The sequence below is a fragment of the Anabrus simplex genome, chromosome 2 (genome assembly GCF_040414725.1).
Source record: "Anabrus simplex isolate iqAnaSimp1 chromosome 2, ASM4041472v1, whole genome shotgun sequence".
Lineage (NCBI taxonomy): Eukaryota > Metazoa > Arthropoda > Insecta > Orthoptera > Tettigoniidae > Anabrus > Anabrus simplex.
In genome coordinates this window covers 348,938,532-348,956,527 of record NC_090266.1, presented here as the reverse complement: position 1 = coordinate 348,956,527, position 17,996 = coordinate 348,938,532, and positions in this window count along the sequence as shown.

The window sequence follows — 17,996 nt, the reverse complement described above, 5'->3', positions numbered from 1 at the left end:
TCCAGGTTCATGTTGAGAAAAAGCAAATTTACTTGAAAAAACTTCGCTACCAACTGTTGTCTTCAATTCCTTTGGTATGTACTTCCTATTAGCTTGATATGTTCCAACTAATGTTAGGTTATGTTCAGTCCATAGTTTATCTGCTAGATCTACAGATGTGTAGAAGCGGTCTGTTGTTATATTTCTACCGGTATTTGAGAAATGACCAGCAAATCTTAGGACGACTGCGGAAGGACCTCTTTCACTCGCAGGAATGGTATCTGATTTATCAGCATATACTTGCAATATTGGGACGTACCGCTTTTCTGAATCTGTAATCATTCGTATTAGCATTCCTTACTTTCCACGCTTGTCCTTTAGGAAGTCCTTGAATGGGCACCGTCCCCTAAAGAGAGATAACATTTCGTCTACAACAAGGTGAGGCCCCGGACTGTAAAAGGAAAGAAAAAATTCATTCAGTTTCTCAAAAACTTCCCTAATTGGAGCAAACTTGTCTTCTTGTCTTTGCTCCGGCCTAGTCAATTTATCATCAAGTCTTATATATTTGTGAATATATAAAAATCTTCTACGATTCATAGTACCATAGTACACGCTTCTTCCCATTAATCTTGACCACAAATCACATACATGGAGTTTTTTTATCATTATTTGCACCCATAAAAATAAGTAAACCTACATAGGCTGATATTTCAGTGTCATTAGTCAAGCTGATGTTCCTTGTTTCAAGTTCCTTACTTGTCTCGAGCACAATCTTACCTATAATGTCACCGTTGAAAAACTTACAGAAAGCTTCCACAGCATTAGGCTCGTGTAGTTTACCAGGTGCAAGAAGACCTTCGGGAGCTGTAACAATATTCTGTACACGTCGCCGATGATGTCTGTGTGGTCTACTGCAATAGATTCTTTGAATTCTTCCACTAGTTGCAATGAAAGTTTCTGCAGCAATGGTTTCACTTGATAAGCACTAGTTTCATCTACATTGTTGTCCTGATCTTCACACAACGTAACCTCATTCTGTTAATTTCTTTCTCGAATATCTTCTATATTCTCAGTCCCATCTTCAGCTTCACTTATTTCAGAAATCTCACGATCACTCAGATCTAAACGCTCTATTTCTCTCTCAATACTGCTGTCACTCAAACTATCATCCATTTTCAAATATTCCACTGTCAATCAACTGCTCTCACAACAACAACTGAACTCTTACAACAATGGAAGCATGTGAATTATAAGGTATTATTGAACAGCAGGCAAACTGTAGCATAAGAATGAAAATAAATAATAATTGATACTACAGAAATGCATAATTTTAATGTGTGCTACCATCGATTATCAAGGCATGGGATTTGGTGACTAAAGCTTAGAAATCAATTTAAAAGGATGATTGGGGGGAAATATACACAAATATAACAAAACGTTGAACGTATAACACTAAAGAACAATAAATATTTTTTCACATCTTCTTCGCATTTACAAAACTGCAGGAGAAAAGCCTGTTTTGTGGTACTTTGTGCCACACCTTGGTACTTCTAAAGTTAAGCACTGGCAGAACAAATCGCTGGCTTACTTATAAAACCTCGTATGTCACAATGCTCTTCCTACCCATTATATTCCTTAAGACTGGTCACGCCTCCCAGCCACATATTTATATGCAGTCCATCAGGACAATTTTCGTTGTGTTCATTTTCCTATGCTATCGTGTAAAGGAAAATTGACTTTAACATACCGTATTGTAGAGATGTTGTTTGCGTGGCGAATTCACGCAACTCCTAAAGTTTAATGTATTTAAGGTTCATTTGCAACAGTCACGGTCCACACGCAATGAGTACGGACTGAGAGTCACCACAGAACAAGTATTCACCGAACAACATGAGTAATGTCACGCGTCCCTTAAATCCAAATAAGCAATCATCTCCAGACCAACACGTCCTATGTATTTATGTCCTCGCTATTCTCCTTTCCTACTTCACTCAAAACGAAATCTGTTCCGTTCCATCACTCCGCATTTTCATAATCAGGTGCTTGGATAACCCCCCAAACCCCATGGCACTACAGCCCTTGAACGGCCCTGGCCTATCAAGCAACCGCTGCTCAGCCCGAAGGCCTGCAGATTACGAGGTGTCGTGTGGTCAGCACGACGAATCCTCCCGGCCGTTATTCTTGGCTTTCTAGACCATGAGATGGCTCCTCAATTCTAATCACGTAGGCTGAGTGGACCTCGAACCAGCCCTCAGGTCCAGGTAAAAATACCTGACCTGGCCGGGAATCGAACCCGGGTCCTCCGAGTAGGAGGCAGGCACACTACCCCTTACACCACGGGGCCGGCGCTTGGATAAACCCAGCCTGCCAAATTTTCTCATGCACTTGACTGTTCCTACCTGGATATTTATGTCCATGGTTTTACCCAAGGTTGCACACGTAGGCTAAGTTGAAGGCTGTCTGATTCTTACCACTAACTACATTATTTTAACAAATAAATACAGTATTTGAAATGTCTAACTTAATTATAATAATCCAGATAAGTATATTACATCATTAGCAATGAATTTTGGCATAATGTTAATATGATTCCCTCCATATTTACTTACAATATAAGCTATTCATCATCATCTGTTTACCCTCCAGGTTCGGTTTTTCCCTCGGACTTAGCGAGGGATCCCACCTCTACCGCCTCAAGGGCAGTGTCCTGGAGCTTCAGACTCTTGGTCGGGGGATACAACTGCGGAGTATGACCAGTACCTCGCCCAGGCGGCCTCACCTGCTATGCTGAACAGGGGCCTTGTGGAGGGATGGGAAGATTGGAAGGGATAGGCAAGGAAGAGGGAAGGAAGCGGCCGTGGCCTTACGTTAGGTGGGAAACCACGGAAAACCACTTCCAGGATGGCTGAGGTGGGAATCGAACCCACCTCTACTCAGTTGACCTCCCGAGGCTGAGTGGACCCCGTTCCAGCCCTCGTACCACTTTTCAAATTTCGTGGCAGAGCCGGGAATCGAACCCGGGCCTCCGGGGGTGACAGCTAATCACGCTAACCACTACACCACAGAGGCGGACAATATAAGCTATTACATATTAAAATATACCGCTACCTAGACAACCGTTCGTGTAATATGGTATATGTTACAAAAGCAATAGTAAATTTAAATTCGACTAATTCAAGAAACAACGTAGAGGTCTGCTAAGGAAGTCCTAGGTTTAGATTACGACTGAAATACAATTTTCTGTCATCTGTGTTGTAAATTTTTTCTTTGTTTACAGATGATTCATATCATTCCTTTAACTTCCATAACTTCATTTTCATGATAAGTTAATTTTTCACACTCATTGGATTTTATTTCATGTAAGGTAGGTTTCTTTTACAACCCGTCGATGTAGTCATAAATGACAGAAGAGCACGGATCCCATGAAAGAGAAGAATACCATGACATGATGTCGAGCATATTAGTTGACAACTCGACAACCAAGGGCCCAGTACATTCCCACAGCCATTAAACTTCAGTGTTGCTACATATACCAACATCATCATGTTTGCAATAAATGCTCTTATTTTTGCTATTTGCTTTACGTCGCACCGACACGGATATATCTTATGGCGACGATGGGATAGGAAAGGCCTAGGAATGGGAAGGAAGCGGCCGTGGCCTTAATTAAGGTACAGCCCCAGCATTTTCCTGGTGTGAAAATGGGAAACCACGGAAAGCCACCTTCAGGGCTGCCGGCAGTGGGGTTCCAACCCATTATCTGGCTGCACTTAAGCGACTGCAGCTATCCAGCTCGGTGCGATAAATGCGAACAAAGGGGAATTAACTCAGTTTGTCCTGAGGGAACTGAGCACGCCTTTACCGTTTCTGCTAGGCAGACCCTCTTGGGTGGTGGGCGGTGAAATGTGTTTTGTATAAATGAAGAGATGTACCTATATAAAGAGAACAGTTCCTGAGCCAGGTGAAATAGGCCAAAACTATTTTTTTATTTCATCAGTTTTCAGTCCAGGATTGGTTTCTTCCCCGGATTCAGCGAGGGATCCGTCCTCTACCAAGGGAAGTGTTCTGGAGCGTGAGACACTCGGTCGGGGATACAACTGGGAAGGAGGGCCAGTGGCTATCCCAGGCGGCCTCACCTGCTATGATGAACAGGGACCTTGTGGGGAATTGGAAGATAGAGAGGAAGAGGCGAGGGAGTGGCAGCCTTGGCCAGTTTGGTATCATCCCGGCATTTGCCTGGAGAAGAACTGATAAATCATGGGAAATTAGTTCCCCGATGGCAGAAGTGGGAATCGAATCTCCTCTGCTCAGATGACCTTCCGAGGCTGAGTGGACCCCGTCTTAGTCCTTGTACACTTTTCAAATTCCGTGGCAGAGCGGGGAATCGAGCGCGAGTTTCCAGGGGTGGCAGCTAATCACACTAATCACTACACTACAGAAGTGGACGTGAAAAAAACGCGGTAAAATTCCCGGCTCGGTCAGGAATTGAAACCAAAATCCTCTGTAATGAAGGCCGATACGGTGATCAATCAGCCGAGGAATCGGCCAGTCAAAAAACTAGGAGTATTCGAAGAAAATTCAATTGCACTTCTAAAGAGAAAAAGGATCGTTAGATCATTAAAGTGACACTTGATACAATAGGAATTCATTGATTAATGTAGCACTTAATGTTAATGGATGGAACCCGCGAAGACAGCTTTGACCGACATTACTTAAACTCAACTAGTTCGAGTGCAATGTCAACACATAACTGGCTGTTTTGATAGTTGAGTAAATATTGGCTGGGATTATTTTGTTCCCTTCATCGGGGAACCCACGAAGTTATCAATTTCGTACCAAAGTTGTCTTTTAAAGTAGGACGTGATGCACTTGATAAGTAATAATAGTGAATACTTTATCCTGACATTAAATTCGTTGTAATTCGCAGTTAAACACGTAGCTGTGTGCATTCTCAAGTCAGATGTGACCGCGAACATAAAACGATATATGTGTCAATGCGTTTATTTATTTATTTATTCATTTATTTATTTATTTATTTATTTATTTATTTATTTATTTATTTATTTATTTATTTATTTATTTATTTATTTATTTATTTATTCTTGTTTTTCAGGCAGGTGCAACCTAATGATGAAAAATACACATAAGCTTATTATTAAATTAAATGAAGAAAGGGAACAACGTCAATTTTATATTAACTCCAACAGAAGTCCTTGCAAGTAAAAATGAATTCAGACATAAACTGATCGTATATATCTTCTTCAGTAACACAATATTAACAATCGAAAACATTATTACAAATGTTCACTTATACATTGACATTTGTTTTCTTGTTTTGCTAGCTGTTTTACGTCGCACCGACACAGATAGGTCTTATGGCGACGATGGGACAGGGAAGGGCTAGGAGTTGGAAGGATGCGACCGTGGCCTTAATTAAGGTACAGCCCCAGGATTTGCCTGGTGTGAAAATGGGAAACCACGGAAACCATTTTCAGGGCTGCCGACAGTGGGGTTCGAACCTACTATCTCCCGAATACTGGATACTGGCCGCACTTAAACGCCCGTAAGCTATCGAGCTCGGTATTATTGACATTTGTAAACCTGTATTACTGTTATTATCAATTAATGTTGACGTTGATGTTCGAATCGATGAGGATAATCTTAACCCGGTATTATTGTTATTAATTACACTGACTGACAGAGCAAATGCAACACCAAGAAGGAGTGGTCACAACTTTATGCCAATTGCAGGGTAGACTGACGTCACTGAGGTATGCTCATGATGTGAAATGCGCCGCTGTGCTGCGCACGTAGCGAACGATAAATGGGACACGGCGTTGGCGAATGGCCCACTTCGTACCGTGATTTCTCAGCCGACAGTCATTGTAGAACGTGTTGTCGTGTGCCACAGGACACGTGTATAGCTAAGAATGCCAGGCCGCCGTCAACGGAGGCATTTCCAGCAGACAGACGACTTTACGAGGGGTATGGTGATCGGGCTGAGAAGGGCAGGTTGGTCGCTTCGTCAAATCGCAGCCGATACCCATAGGGATGTGTCCACGGTGCAGCGCCTGTGGCGAAGATGGTTGGCGCAGGGACATGTGGCACGTGCGAGGGGTCCGGGCGCAGCCCGAGTGACGTCAGCACGCGAGGATCGGCGCATCCGCCGCCAAGCGCTGGCAGCCCCGCACGCCACGTCAACCGCCATTCTTCAGCATGTGCAAGACACCCTGGCTGTTCCAATATCGACCAGAACAATTTCCCGTCGATTGGTTGAAGGAGGCCTGCACTCCCGGCGTCCGCTCAGAAGACTACCATTGACTCCACAGCATAGACGTGCACGCCTGGCATGGTGCCGGGCTAGAGCGATTTGGATGAGGAAATGGCGGAACGTCGTGTTCTCCGATGAGTCACGCTTCTGTTCTGTCAGTGATAGTCACCGCAGACGAGTGTGGCGTCGGCGTGGAGAAAGGTCAAATCCGGCAGTAACTATGGAGCGCCCTACCGCTAGACAACGCGGCATCATGGTTTGGGGCGCTATTGCGTATGATTCCACGTCACCTCTAGTGCGTATTCAAGGCACGTTAAATGCCCACCGCTACGTGCAGCATGTGCTGCGGCCGGTGGCACTCCCGTACTTTCAGGGGCTGCCCAATGTTCTGTTTCAGCAGGATAATGCCCGCCCACACACTGCTCGCATCTCCCAACAGGCTCTACGAGGTGTACAGATGCTTCCGTGGCCAGCGTACTCTCCGGATCTCTCACCAATCGAACACGTGTGGGATCTCATTGGACGCCGTTTGCAAACTCTGCCCCAGCCTCGTACGGACGACCAACTGTGGCAAATGGTTGACAGAGAATGGAGAACCATCCCTCAGGACACCATCCGCACTCTTATTGACTCTGTACCTCGACGTGTTTCTGCGTGCATCGCCGCTCGCGGTGGTCCTACATCCTACTGAGTCGATGCCGTGCGCATTGTGTAACCTGCATACGGTTTGAAATAAACATCAATTATTCGTCCGTGCCGTCTCTGTTTTTTCCCCAACTTTCATCCCTTTCGAACCACTCCTCCTTGGTGTTGCATTTGCTCTGTCAGCCAGTGTATTATATAACTGATGTTAATGATGATAATGACGACAATGATGATCCAAATGATATCAATAGAAACAAGGAAGAGAACTAAAACTGTGAGCTTAACAATTAGGGACAAAGGAATGGCATTTTAATTTAAAGTAGAATATTGGTTTTTTAAGTCGAGGATATATCAGGCGTAGTCAGATCCTTCGTGAGTCACAAATTGTTGTCCGTCAAAGAGATAGGATTCAAATAATTGATTAAGCTATATGAGAGTCCATAATATGCTTATTTATTTAGAAGTGCACAGTGATAAACTTTATCAAATGTGTTCTTAAAATCTGTGAAAACAGCATGAAATTGATCTACATCGTCCATAGTTGTCCATATTCATGAGTGAACTCCAAGGGAATTGGTCGTCATTGATTTCCCACATCTGAAGTCATGCCGGAAGTCACTGCTTGGACGCAGTGCAACTTAGCACGTTTGACTAACAAAGCAAACTATGGTAATAATTGTTTTGAATTATTTATAGCAATATACATATTAAACAACACTCGTCATATGATAAAATACGATAATAGTACGAGATATAAGGGTGTGTTGATATTGGGAAGAGTCGACTTATCCCAATTTCAGACACTCACCATCGATTTTTACACAATTTCCAAGGATAACTTTGTTATGATAACATTCCGTTCCTTGGCTGAATGGTCAGCACAGAGTTCAGTGGGATACGGGATTGATTCTCGGCTGGGCTGGGGAATTTAGCCGTATCTCATTTATGCCTTTCTAGGAAGCTGTGTGTATGTACTCATATTTATTCACACACGCCATGCACATACAACACACCACACCACAAAACGGTGGCGTCAGGAAAGGAACTCAGCCGGAAAACTGGGCTTTATCCACATGCGGTGGTGCCTCAGTTAATTGGAACGATGCCAAGACGAACTTGGTTATGATAACACTTTGGAAGATGTGAGATGTAACGCACTGATACATTCTGTAGACACCGAATAAATCGAGAAAGAAGATCTGAAGACCGAAATCAATGATCGCAGAAGAAGACGAAAGGCACTGTCATACATCTACACCTCCACTCTTCTTCTGCGCTTAAAATTGAGTTTCGGCTCGAAGTAAATTAACGAACTTTTCTTCTTACTGAAGTCATAGTTGGCAACGTTCCTAAATTTCATTAAAATTGCTATAGGAAGAACGTAAACGGCCTGTAATCATTGGTGTTACGAATTATATTAGAGGCTACGTAGTGTATATATTCAAACACATTTTTTGTTACCGGTATAAGTTTTAAATCATAAATCTTAGCTTTTACGTCAGTAAATGATGAACTTCCTCATAACTGAGACTTGTGTCTCAAATGCACACAATTTCAACATGGATTTGTCTGCAGTAGGTTTGCTTTTGACGTAGGGGATCAAGATTATGGCATCAATTCCCAATACTGTTGTTCGTCATTTAAATGTAAGTGTGTGAGACGAATGGCAGTATATTTACTGTCACGTTAAAACTTTTCACGGTGAACCTCTGGCACTCTGGCATATTTTGAGATAACTGGAAGTCAGTGAAACCTTAAGTGCACTGTGCCACCGTTTCCATTATTCCTGGTATTATATCCATTGAAAATTCAGTACTTTGTCTATGGCTGTTTAATATATCCCATTGGTACTTTTTGGACTATGATAGAGAACGAGAACATTTTCGTGGCTCTGGAAATCAAGAAAATGATTTTCATTTGAAGAACAGTTACAGGAAATAATAACCTTTTTCTAAGGAGAGAACAACTACAGTTAAATACCTACGTATAACAATATTTTTGTGAATTCATCGTTATTTCCTGTGCAGTGGCCTTGTTAGTAACTGTCTTATATTATGTTTCAATAATTGTTTTTGAACTTCGTTCTGCTGAGCACACCATACAGCTCTCCAAAGCGAAAATACAGTACCGATTGTCTGAGGAATATACTCACGTTACTGAAAGATAGCCCCTGTGTTTCATTGATGGTAGTAATAAGAGTCGGGATGATGGAAAACTGTCTCCTGAGAGTGTAAAAGGCAAGTCAGTGTAACAATGGAAAGGAGCTGCTTCCTGTTTTCATTTCTCGGAAAATCCTCTTTGTCAGGATCCTCAAGGATATATTTGTTGCTAAGTATTCCTGGACTCTTGCGAGTCAGAGACTTTCTGCATGCATACTTGCAACTTCCTAATTCGTTTAGCTCTTTAGATACTTTTGTCTGGACAAAAGGTAGTGAAACTGACAGTTACATATGAGAACAGTAGTAGTAGTAGTAGCAGTAGTTGTAGTGGTAGTAGTAGTAGTAGTAGTAGCAGTAGGCTCGTGACCTCCGAGATCTTGAAAGCTCCGGTCACATTTCAATGTGTCGGCGTTTCACCTGCTTTAAAGCAGGTATTTCAGGACGGTTTAGCTGCGAGGTGGAGGAAGAGCGCTTACAGTGTAGATAACAAATCCGGAGAAATTACATCAGTGCAGAGCTTTTCCTTTTCTTTGAGTACTAGGAACGATGCAGTTGTTGGAATGCTTCTGTTTATATTGTTCTTCGATGGAAGTGTGCTTTAAACTGGCAGATGGTAAAGAAGATATTAGTTATCTCGAATTTTATATCGTGAATCTTATATTTATTATTGTATTTATGTTCAACTACATCAAATTTCTCAGGTTTGTGCAGAGAATCGTGACTCATGTGTTCCTTTATTTCAGGTGTTGATGTGGATTTAAGAAGGAAGAACATGGGCTTGACTGAGTCAAAAAGTACGATGAGGTTGCACAACGGTTGTCAAATAAAACACAGAACAAGCTGGCAACACTACAAATATCTGTCGATGCAGCTATGAGTTGGCAGCACTGCATGTTTTGTTGTTTGTTTTTTTTTTGTAACAGCTTAGAACGTGCTCAGTCTGAAACACGCGTCCGCTAAGTAAAGGGAAAAACTGAAGAAAAAATCAAATTTTATGCTTACGTCCAAACGAATACAACTGGGTATGATTAAATCTGCCGCCTCTGTGGTGTAGTGGTTAGCGTGATTAGCTGCCACCCCCGGAGGTCCGGGTTCGATTCCCGGCTCTGCCACGAAATTTGAAAAGTGGTACGAGGGCTGGAACGGGGTCCACTCAGCCTCGGGAGGTCAACTGAGTAGAGGTGGGTTCGATTCCCACCTCAGCCATCCTGGAAGTGGTTTTCCGTGGTTTTCCACTTCTCCTCCAGGCGAATACCGGGATGGTACCTACCTTAAGGCCACGGCCGTTTCCTTCCCTCTTCCTTGCCTATCCCTTCCAATCTTCCCATCCCTCCACAAAGCCCCTGTTCAGCATAGCAGGTGAGGCCGCCTGGACGAGGTACTGGTCATTCTCCCCAGTTGTATCCCCCGACCAAGAGTCTGAAGCTCCGGGGCACTGCCCTTGAGGCGGTAGAAGTGGGATCCCTCGCTGAGTCCGAGGGAAAAGCCGAAACTAGAGGGTAAACAGATGATGATTGATTGATGATGATTCAATCTTGTCGATAGAACGTGCTTTGACCTGGAAAACTGCCATGAAGTGTGCTTGTACTTCTCAGTAATGCACGTCAACACGCTGGGAACGCAACAACAGATAGCCGGCACAGTTTTCACTAGGATACTATGGATCACCCGCCTCTCAGCCAAGACCTCTCCCCTACCAACAGTCACGTCCTTTCTGCTGAGAACTGTATTGTTAGTAAAATATAAATTAATAAGGTAAAATACATGAAATACTCGCGCCTCACGCTTGGGACTTAATTCAATTAAAATAATTACATGTAATAAACTTAAAGTTAATGGAATTATTAACTACTGAAAATTTCGGAATTCGGGCGCCAGATTTCACCAGAATAGATCTTTTAATTGTTTTAATTAATTTCGTGTGGCTATTTTTAGCCTAGCGCAGCCCTTGTAAGGCAGACCCTCCGATGAGGGTGGGCGGCATCTGCCATATGTAGGTAACTGCGTGTTATTGTGGTGGAGGGTAGTGTTATGTGTGGTGTGCGAGTTGCAGGGATGTTGGGGAACGCACACACACCCGGCCCCCTGGCCATTGGATTTAATCAATGAAGGTTAAAATCCACGACCCGGCAGGGAATCGAACCCGGAACCCTCTGAACCGAAGGCCAGTATGCTGACCATTCAGACAACGAGTCGGACCTTTTAAATGTTGATAGAGCATGATAATTCTCTCTCCCAGAGCGTATACATAAAGCTGCACACTGATACATCTGCTTCGGGCCTTACCTAATCCTCTAAAAACGATTAAACAGGTAGGAACTGCACCTAGTTTCTCCAGTAACTTCTCCACTAATTTAAAGTAAACTAGGGGCCTATCTACATTCTGACCTAACCACAATATGTACACTATCATTTAATCAACACACAATAAATATAAAATAACAAACTCATTAAATATTTACACTGCTGGAATACTCCCTATGAACATTCAACAATCCTAGAACAAAAAGCAGGGGGAAACGACAGCCATTTGCAGTGCAGTTACAATGCACATACCGGGTGGTTCACCAGCCTCTTGCGATTTAGTTTTATGCATCCCGCCGAGTTTATTGCAATTCTGAAATACGTCGGTCCCTCGCCGTAAAACGAGGTAATATAACGAGATGAGTGGTTACGGGCTAAAGACCATCAGGAATCGTGAACGCCACTAATCATTCATTGTGAGTACCCAGAATGAACCCGGAAAAAAAGCACAGATACGAAGAATAATGTACCTTACAATACACACACAGACCAAGAACAGGTACGGTATAGGCTGGAAACTACCCGGTGCATGTCAAGCCTCGCAGTAGCTCACATGGCAGGGACGCGGTGGGGGTTGTGATAGTGGACGTTGCTCTAAGTTTCGAATCACACGCAAGAATTGTTTACAGCTAGTTGGCTGGGATGTGGCAAAGTTGCATATTTAATAGTTGCCACAGACTGGATTTTTATTTGACCCCGGAAGAGCCATTGGTATGGTGGCATATAGTATGGAGCTGGGTTGGAAGAAGCTATGAAACATGTGACAGAATTTCAGTTACCTACGACTTCTAACGCAGCAGCTGCTCGAACAGACGCCCTCTGTGGTCGATACAGAGCTGCGCGTGATGTTGTGAGGACAGCCTGGCACGTTGCAACATCTCCGGCGTAACGGATCGGGATGCCTCGGTGATGAGCTGTATAAGACGACGAGGATTTCTCGGCTCCTGTGCATACACCAGTTGTTTTAGATGGTCCCAAACAATAACATCCAGGGGCGTAAGATAGGGAGATCTGACGGGCCGTTTATCAGAATACGTCGCATGGAGATGATTGCGGACGATCACCGCCGCTTGCGGTGGTGCTCCGTGATGTTCAGTCCACATCCTGCAGTGGTCAAGCAGTGGCTCATGTTCCAAGTATGGTGGTAGGTCATATTGTAGGAAGAGCAGATAGCGTTCTCCCGTGAGAGGTACCTTGAAGAAATGGGGACCGATGAGGTAATAATAATAATAATTTCGTGCGGCTATGTCTAGCTGGGCGCAGCCCTTCTAAGGAACACCCTCCGATAAGGGTGGGCGGCATCTGCCATGAGTAGGTAACTGCGTGTTATTGTGATGGAGGACAGTGTTATGAGTGGTGTGTGAGTTGCAGGGATGTTGGGGACTCCACAAATACTGAGCCCCCTAGCCATTGGAATTAACCGACGAAGGTTAAAAACACCGACGCGGCCGGGGATCGAACCCGGGATCCTCTGAACCGAAGGCCAGTACGCCGACCATTCAGCCAAAGAGTCGGACGACCAATGAGGTGATCACGCACGATGCCATACCAAACGTTCACGCCCCACTATACCTGAAATGCTGCCTGTCTTACACAATGGGGATTAATTACATTTCAGTAATGTACATTATGCCAATTAACGGTTCCACTGTGGAACCGCGCTTCGTCCGTAAATAAGATGGTCGTGAAAAAGGCAGGATCAGTGGCCGCACGCCATAGGGTCCATTGACAGAAATTCAAACTCATGACCATGGAGCTCCTGGTATATGGGAAGATGGTACGGTTGAAACCGCTTGGTATGCAATATCCGCATAAGAGACGCCCGGTTGATGTTTGTCTCCTGTGAAATGGCCTGTGTGCTAGTGTGAAAGTTATGCCGGACAGCATCCAATACAACCTCTTACTTGTGAGCAGACGTCAGGGGAGGATCTTGAACAAGCCATACCCTTCCCACGGACGCAGTAGCCCGCAGACCTCTTTCCACACTCCGAAATGTCATGCATGTCGGTTGTTGTCTATCCGGAGAGGCTTTTCCATACAGGCGTTGTGATTGTTATGCATTCTATCTAATTTCTCCATAGATGGGTAACATATCCACATACACACCGCTGAAATACAACACGAGGTATTGAATACGAGTTGTGTTGTGACTTGCCTCGAAAGAGGGGAGTTCGCGCAGTTTCATGCCTAATATACCAGACATCGAATGTTGCTATCGTTATCCAAGGGTGCAATATACACTGACTGACAGTGACAATGCAACACCAAGGAGGAGTGGTTCGAAAGGGATGAAAGTTGGGGAAAAAACAGAGACGGCACGGACGAATAATTGATGTTTATTTCAAACCGATATGCAGGTTACACAATGCGCACGGCATCAACTCAGTAGGATGTAGGACCACCGCGAGCGGCGATGCACGCAGAAACACGTCGAGGCACAGAGTCAATAAGAGTGCGGATGGTGTCCTGAGGGATGGTTCTCCATTCTCTGTCAACCATTTGCCACAGTTGGTCGTCCGTACGAGGCTGGGGCAGAGTTTGCAAACGGCGTCCAATGAGATCCTACACGTGTTCGATTGGTGAGAGATCCGGAGAGTACGCTGGCCACGGAAGCATCTGTACACCTCGTAGAGCCTGTTGGGAGATGCGAGCAGTGTGTGGGCGGGCATTATCCTGCTGAAACAGAGCATTGGGCAGCCCCTGAAGGTACGGGAGTGCCACCGGCCGCAGCACATGCTGCACGTAGCGGTGGGCATTTAACGTGCCTTGAATACGCACTAGAGGTGACGTGGAATCATACGCAATAGCGCCCCAAACCATGATGCCGCGTTGTCTAGCGGTAGGGCGCTCCACAGTTACTGCCGGATTTGACCTTTCTCCACGCCGACGCCACACTCGTCTGCGGTGACTATCACTGACAGAACAGAAGCGTGACTCATCGGAGAACACGACGTTCCGCCATTCCCTCATCCAAGTCGCTCTAGCCCGGCACCATGCCAGGCGTGCACGTCTATGCTGTGGAGTCAATGGTAGTCTTCTGAGCGGACGCCGGGAGTGCAGGCCTCCTTCAACCAATCTACGGGAAATTGTTCTGGTCGATATTGGAACAGCCAGGGTGTCTTGCACATGCTGAAGAATGGCGGTTGACGCGGCGTGCGGGGCTGCCACCGCTTGGCGGCGGATGCGCCGATCCTCGCGTGCTGATGTCACTCGGGCTGCGCCTGGACCCCTCGCACGTGCCACATGTCCCTGCGCCAACCATCTTCGCCACAGGCGCTGCACCGTGGACACATCCCTATGGGTATCGGCTGCGATTTGACGAAGCGACCAACCTGCCCTTCTCAGCCCGATCACCATACCCCTCGTAAAGTCGTCTGTCTGCTGGAAATGCCTCCGTTGACGGCGGCCTGGCATTCTTAGCTATACACGTGTCCTGTGGCAGACGACAACACGTTCTACAATGACTGTCGGCTGAGAAATCACGGTACGAAGTGGGCCATTCGCCAACGTCGTGTCCCATTTATCGTTCGCTACGTGCGCAGCACAGCGGCGCATTTCACATCATGAGCATACCTCAGTGACGTCAGTCTACCCTGCAATTGGCATAAAGTTCTGACCACTCCTTCTTGGTGTTGCATTTGCTCTGTCAGTCAGTGTATTTATTCCACTTCTGACATCGTATGACCTTTTATTATCTGACTGCAGATTCTTTAACATTTTTCTATCTCATTTTGATCTACGCCTTAGTTCGTTCTCCACAAATAATCGTAACATCTTGAAATTATATTTACCAAAATTTGACAATCATGGTTTCGTAATATTAGTCCTACGTGTTCCGGCTAATGAATTGCAACTTTAAGACACGACATTTATTCGTTAACAAAATATTGGACCGTAATTTAAACCACACGTTCATTAACATATACGGATTATTAGCACCAATTTACATTTCAATATTATTAATTTATCAAGTTAAATTACCACACACTTTAATTCCGAATTAAAAACGACATCCCGTCATTAAATGATTCCCGATAAACTCAACACCTGATCACTTAAATTTTATTATTACGCACTGCTCACAAAAATTTCCAATATCTCATGAATTATTATATTATTAATATCGCTTCTCACAAATTTAACAACTTCACTTTGAAAATATGAACACACTAATCAACAACAAAACACAACTGGTATGACAAGGCTGGACTTTCCTTCAATGTCATTACATAAGTCGTTAAAATGACAAACAGAAAAGCACATATCGGGTCTATTAGACTATGATAACAAAATCAAATGTAAAGAAAAATATTCTTGACTACAAAGAAAATATGAATGCATGCATGACTTAACGTATACCCTATATCTACAACATTTACATCTACAACAAACTGAATACATAAAAAGACCCGATTATTCACATTGTTATTATTTAATACTGTCCGTGCTACAAATTTAAGATGGGGTCGTTAAGCGACTCATCTTGTTACAGAAGGTAACCAAGTCTAATCAAATTATTCCCATTTTTCCAATCACGCTAACATTTCCCAAATATTATCTACATTTTAGTACTCATCTTAGTTATTGGTAATCCATTGCAGCTTGGCAGATGAGAGGCTCCTTTCGGCCCGTATCCGCCGTATTACTCCTCCGTTCTTGATGGCGTAGTTCCACAAATGATTTCCTGGCACATTACCATTTTTACACTAATACCTTAATTAACACAATACTTCACCATTGACAATGTTAACACTGAAAACTTTACTTTTATAAAACAAATTAATACCCTAGACCCAAACATTTAATAGTTTACACTGTTTTAAGCTTCGTCCAATTACCGCACACATGGACATGGACACGTACGACGGTGTGTCGAATATTACGCCCGTCGCGATTTATGTCGTCCGACGTGATACGAATGTTTCATACGGCCCTATTGAAGTGTTCACGATAGCGGTGCGATATTCCAAAGTACAGGCTATTATTCAATCAAAGTACTGTTCGTCACACAGTATGTTATTTACGTACTTATTGCGGTGCAATTTATATTACTCACTCTTACAATGCAATTAATTGACTTCACTATGATATGTATAACTGGCAAACACTGTCCTAAGTTAACTACTTTCAGTTCATGTTGCTTGAGCGCGATCACATTGCATAAATACTGGCGGATGCTCGCGCCATTAAATGTTGAGTTACTGTACGCCCGACGGACTTGAAGTCAGCTGCGAACGACGGTTCAGCTCCAGAGATTCATTTCAAGTGTGGTGGCGAGTATTCCTTGCGCCCGTATATATGGATGAAGCTTTCCCTCGCGGATTCATTGACGTCATACCCATGAGGGAGGGGGTGGATTTTTAATATCGGCACTTGCACTCCGAATTGGACGTTAAAATTTATATCAAATTAATCCACTCCTCTAGCATATTTGCTGGATTAAATATGAACTCCTGGCGATCATAGATTTAGGAGATACGGGTGGATTTAGCTCCTCAAATTTCGCGAGTTTGGGAAGCGTCCCTTACAACGTGGTTTTCGTCCAGCCAATGACATTCAAGCTGTCTGGTTTCCAAGAAATCCAGCCTTCAATTAATTTAATTCGCCAATAATTAGCGATTATTTTCTTATACGTGACATCTAATAAGTTCATTACATCGATCCGTGTACTCACAATAATTTATTACTGATTACTTTTGAAGTTACGAGAATATCTCATCCATCATTCCTTAAGATGGTATCCCTGATTCTCCATCTAAATTTTCGTGATTGGCCTGCAAGTGGTCAAGTGATTTAAGTTTCCACCTGCGATAACCTAGGCTAGCGAAGGTCCTCGCAACCACTGTACTTTTCCATTCAACCTTTCCTGGAATTCATGACGTCGCGGAAGTTTCCGTCCGCCAAAAATATCCCAGCGCACTACTCATGTTGCAAGCTTCCTTTGTGTCAAACTACCCCCTTCTCTTTCTGACCAAGACTTATTTGTGGACTTGTATTTTTCTGGTCGCCAACTAACGGGCTCCCCTGCTGTGAAGCAGCTAAATGTTGTTGTGTCGAGCTAATCCGGCAGGCTCCAGTCTGTCGTGTTCCTTAGCTCATATTTCAACACTACACACATGAAATATTTTCAACTACATTTCTGTATTTAAATAAATGTACTATTTCCCTTCATAAATCAAGTCATGATTGACTTTGGGCCTAAGTCACTCGGGTTCATCTTCCTCTTACCCAGGTAAAAAAATTCTAGTGAGCATCATGAGATTTTTTTATGTTTCCATCTCATCACTATCATGATTTGACATCGGACCCTCTGTTCTGCGACGGCTATTGATTTCGTCTCTCAGCATCTGGTTCCTTACTCTCAATTCATCGTTCCTTCTTTCGATTTGATGGATCATATTGACAAGATCCTGCACGTCGCTGTCTATTTCTCCACACTCCGGACATGGCCTTGCTTCAATTTGTGTACGGATTACTTGGACTTCTTCTTCCCTTCCGTCTTCTTCTTCGACATCATCTTCTTCCGGCTCATCCTCTGCTTCCTCTCGTTCATCCTCTGCTTCCAGTCACATCCTTTTGTTTCCTTGTCCCGAATCGAACGTCGGTGCATTCGGGTTCAAGTCGCTGCCCTCTTTCCT